Source organism: Gekko japonicus, unplaced genomic scaffold (genome assembly GCF_001447785.1).
Source record: "Gekko japonicus isolate JY-2015 unplaced genomic scaffold, Gekko_japonicus_V1.1 scaffold3268, whole genome shotgun sequence".
Taxonomy (NCBI): domain Eukaryota; kingdom Metazoa; phylum Chordata; class Lepidosauria; order Squamata; family Gekkonidae; genus Gekko; species Gekko japonicus.
This window is the reverse complement of record NW_015166524.1, coordinates 94,556-99,906: the sequence shown is the minus strand read 5'-3', so window position 1 is coordinate 99,906 and position 5,351 is coordinate 94,556.

Sequence of the window (5,351 nt, the reverse complement as noted above, 5' to 3'; positions counted from 1 at the left end):
TTGTTGGCTTGAGCGCCATTTACCCCCCCCCCCCTTGAGTAATCTTCCATGTTTAAAAGGGGGAGCCGAGTCCTCTTTGTCATCTGCTGCCTTCCTCATCTACATGAGTCAGGGAGGGGATTGCCGACTCTCTCTTTTGCATTTTGCAAATTTCTATTGCAATTTTATTTTATTTTTCATTTTTTAAAAAACCTATTTATTTTTCAGCCGAGTGAAAAGAAAACGAGACGGAAGCCTCCCTAATTGTGCCCGGGGTCATTTTGAAAACACTACCCACATCTTGCATTTTAAATATATATATATATATATTATTTTTTAAAAATGTCATCCCCATGGGGCAGTGCCCCCAAATGCCACCCATGGTTACAGGCCTGCCTCGCCAACAACATTGGGCATAGGGTTCTCAGGTTTGGGCTGGGAAATTCCTGGAGATTTGGGGGTAAGAGCCTAGGAAGTGTGGCACTTGGGAAGGAAGCGGGGCCTCAGCAGGATATGGTGCCATCACGGTTACTGGCTTGAACAGCATTTAAAACCCCCCCCCCCCGAGTAATCTTTCATGTTTAAAAGGGGGAGCCGAGTCCTCTTTGTCATCTACTGCCTTCCTCATGTACATGAGTCAGGGAGGGGGAAGGGGATTGCCAACTCTCTCTTTTGCAATTTGCAATTTTTAATTGCAATTTTATTTTATTTTATTTTTCGTTTTTTAAAAAACTATTTATTTTTCAGCCGAGAGAAAAGAAAACGAGACGGGCGCCTCCCTGATTGTGCCCGGGGTCATTTTAAATACGCTACCCACATCTTACATTTTTAAAATATTTGTTTACTTTTATTTTTAAAAATTTCATCCCCATGGGGCAGTGCCCCCAAATGCCACCCATGGTTACAGGCCTGCCTCGCCAACAACATTGGGCATAGGGTTCTCAGGTTTGGGCTGGGAAATTCCTGGAGATTTGGGGGTAAGAGCCTAGGAAGTGTGGCACTTGGGAAGGAAGCGGGGCCTCAGCAGGATATGGTGCCATAAAGTCCACTTTCCAAAGCCGCCATGTTCTCCAGGGAAAGTGACCTCTCAAGCCTGAAGATCAGTCGTATTTCTGGGAGATCTCCAGGCCCCACCTGGAGATTAGCAACCCTAGTTGGCCACAGTTCTGCAAATCTGTTCCATTACCAGAAGGGCTCTCCTCCGGCAGAAGGCGCCTTCCACCGAGACACACCTGAAAGCACCTCCACCAGTGGAATGGAATCCAGCCTATGGTTCCCAACAGGTTCCCCCCCATCTGAAGTAACCATGCCTGTTCCTCCTTCCCTGACTCACTCGCCTTCTTTTCACTCATCCGTCTGGCCTCCAACACATCTTTCCGTTAGGTCCCTTCCCCACAAACCACCAAGAATACCTATCCCTGCCTCCTGAGATCTTCCCCAATTAATCTTGCCAGTCAGATTTCATTTAGTCTGCAAAACAAACAAACAAACACGCACCCCTCAAAATGGCCAAGCCGAACTGACTTCATGCTCATCCAATAGAAGCTACACTGCTTATTAACGTTCTTTCACTGAGGTTTCCCCTTGAGAGATCCGAGTCAATGGATGCTAGTAAGAGGGTCTGATGGAATGGATGGTAAGGGGAAAACAGGAAATACCGCCCAGTCATCAGTCGTCCCTTGCCCTCGGCATCTAAGAAAGCCTACCTGTCTGCTAACAGATGTCTTTTCAAAGGAGATCCTGTCCTTGAGGGTGTCGGGTAGCCCTGTCATGAGTCTGGAATGTGGAGGGGTGCCCTCCCGTTTTCTGTCTCAGCCCTCCCTGGCTCACCAACTGTTTGCTATCTTATGCTTGACCTTGTAGATGCTACAGCTGCAGTTTTACTCAGCTGGGAAAGTTAACAGCTTTTTGCTTTGCCTGTTTGCTTTGCCCGTGTGCGAGAGATGTATCAATTGGCTTATGCTTACCAGGGGGATGTTTGATTCTAGTATAAGTCAGAGGCCCTTGTGTAGGTGGTCATTCCTGACACAAGCTGTACACGTGTCTCTAATACTGGATTTACCAATAAACAGTTATCTTCTCATGAAGCCCTGTGTTGTGTAACCTGACTAAGGACCCTGACAGAGGGATAGTGGGCAGATCCCAGCAGATCAGCAGATAAGAAAGCATCTCCGCCATGGGGTAATTCTCAGAGACTTAGTTTTGGTGGGGGAGGCATTTTTCCATAGAGGTGAGAAAGAATTCCTTGCCTCCTTCATTTTGTTTCGTTTTCCCTTGGCTCAGTTTTAGTTGGAGTCATTTTGAAGGTCATTTCTCACCACCCCTTCTGATGTATATATATAGTACATGTAAAAGTTATTTTTGTGTGCCAAATATGTCACCAGCTAGCTTCTCTTTAGCTGCGATTAGGAAAACTGATTGCCGAAATCCTCGCAAAAAAAATATCAGTCATCTGATTTGATTGCAGCCAATTAAAACATCTTGTCTGGCTTGAACCTTTTAATGACTTGACTTTTTGCAAAGATCCATTTGGCCTTTGCATCCAAGGTGGGTTTTGGGATTTGTGCCTCCCACGTGTTGGAAGGCAGTGAATTATCGTCTCAACTATATCCACTGAATAGTTTGAACTTTCAATGATTGGGGGCATGTATCCTAAGCAGGGTTAACACCCTCCTAAATGAGCTTAGAAGGATGTCACTCTGCTCCGGATGGTGTTGCAAACCTCTCACCCTTACCCTCCAGGAACCTCCACAAAGTCAATAACGGTAATTTGAAATATGAGCTTGAGAATTTTAACCTATTAGCGAAAGTTCTATACACTTTTATTGATGTCTATTCCAGTAGAAGACGAGTAGCATCCCCATATTTCATCCCTATACAATCCCCTTCAGTAAGAATCCCGGCAATCTCAAAATCAGGTAGATGAATGGGGAGAAGATGGACAGCTGATCTATACCCCTGCAGCCCCTCGATGCCGTTCTTCTGCAACGCTCTGCCGTCTGGAGAGCCCTGTCAAAAGAAGTGCACTACGGAGAAGAAAAAGAAGAGACTGAATTTATACTCCACCCTTCCCTCGGAGTCTCAGAGTAGCTTACAGTCTCCTTTCCAGGGGTCATTTCGTAGAAAAAGAGCTAGGGGAACTCATTAGCATAACTCATTAGCATATGCCACACACCCCGACATCAGGGGCCCGGCGGTGGACCTGCAAGGCCAGCAGGAGTGCGAGGAAGCCCTGCCAAGGCCCTCCCTGGCCCCAGGCAGGCAGGGGTGGGGAGAGGCGGGGAGGAAACAACTTATCCTCCCTCTTCTCCTGCCTCCTCCTGGCTGAATGAGGGCCGGAAGCGGGGTGGCCGGAAGCAGGGGGCGGGGCTTTGTCATGTGCCCCACCCCCCTGTACCTCACCCGGGGGAACTGCGATCCCCTGCATTCCCCCCCAAAATGACCTCTGCTCCTTTCCCTTCCTCTCCCCTCAACAGACACCCTGTGAGGTATGTGGGGCTGAGAAGAGTCTCTCAAGAACTGCCCTCGTAAGAACGGCTCAGAAAGAACATATGACTGACCCAAGGCCACACCAGCAGCTGCATGTGGAGGAGTGGGGAATGAAACCCGGTTCTCTCAGACTAGAGTCCGCCATTCTCTCAGATTAGAGTCCGCCCCACCAACCTGGCTCTCATACAGATTACGTATGTGTCAGCAAGGTGTCCATCCCAGCCCTACCCTGATGAAAGACGAGGAAGCCTCGACTGGCCCTGCTTATAGGGACAACGCGCCTTGCAGAGAGACCTGTTTGGTAAATGGGGGGAGAGGCTAGAAGGAACCTCCCCATGGCTCCCCCTGTCTTTTTGTACTCAGCTTGGCATCTAAAGCCAGCCTGGAAAGCCAGTCAGCTTCAGAACCGTTCTGTCACGGACCAGCCGAGCACGGCAGAGCAAAGGGACACCGAAGACTCCTCTGAGGAAGAGTCAGCCAGCAGACCTAGCCCCAACCCACAGCCAGCGGCAGAGGTGCTGCAGGAGAAGGCAGTCTCTGGGGAGCCAGATACAGATCCTCAGCCAGCCCTGAACTGTCAACAGAGAGACAGTTGTTGCTTAGTTCACCCCCCCCCCCCATCCCCAGAGCCTTGGGAATGCCATAGGAGGAGAATGAGGAGAGACCTGGAAGACAGAAGGCGTAGTGCTCACCTGGCGGCACAACACCGGCACAGTACCAGCAGTGAGAATGAGTGCTTACAGGAGCAGGACTGAGGCAGCTGGCAGGCACATGACGCAATACAGACTGCTGAGTCCCGTGGTGCTTGAAAGCGACGGAGAAGGAAGTGGCTGTGTGGGAGCCACGTGTCTGATAGTTACTGACCTTGCTGCCTCTGCTCTGGATTGTCCTCTACGTCTCTGATCCTGGCCTGTATCTTTTGTATTCTTGCTCTCGGATTGCCCTTCAGATTTGTAGCTGTAAATGTTGGATATGACTGCTGGCCCTGGAATTGCTCTACAAACACGGACACCTAGAAAGCCTGCATTTGTGTGCCTGCTCGGAGGATGGCAGCTAGCAGGACACATTCACCCAGGCCCGTGGCTATCGAGGGGCCCACCTCCCCACGGTTTTTGTGGGGCCCTCCCCTCGATCCTCAGCTCCCCGTCCCTCCCCCTGACCCCCTGATCGATCATCTTTTTAGGCAGCTGCCTAGAGCGGCCCTTTAAGAGAAGTGCCACGCTGCCTGCTGCCCTGCCCCTCCCTCGCCTCATCAAAAGCCATGCTACTGCTCCGCTCACCCAGCTGTGCACCTCCTCAGTCACTCAGGCTCAGTGTGCCCCGGCCCCTGCACATGGAACCTGCGCTCCTCGCCCCTTCCCACCACCCATCCCGCTTCCCCCTCCCTGACTCTCTCGGCGGAGTGCCGTTAACAAGGCTGCCTGCTCCTGCCCAGCTTGATCAGCGGCTCCTGAGAGCCTGTGGCGGCTGGGCATACATGGAGCGGGGCTGAGCCAAGCCGCCTCCCTTCCCTTCCCTGCTGCCACTGCCACCGCACCCACCCCGTCTCCTCCTCTGCCAAGGCTCCCAGTTCCCCCCTTCCTCTCCCTCCCTGAAGCAGCATTCCTGTCTCCCCTGTGCTCCTAGCTATTAGGCACAAAGGCATGTAGAAATTGCACAAAGGGGTGCCCCCCCCCTTGCGCTCTCCACCCGGCGCTCCTGGTTTCTGTTCTCCACATGCACCAAATGCAAAAGCAAAGTTCCACCGAGTTCTTCCCCTCTCCCCCTGGGTACAATTGGCTAAGAGCAAAGATCTGATTCCACAGCAAGCTTTTTAGCTGCAAGGTTAATTTCCCCCCCTTTTCTCCAGTTGCAAACAGATACAGCCGCCCTTCTTTGCCTCC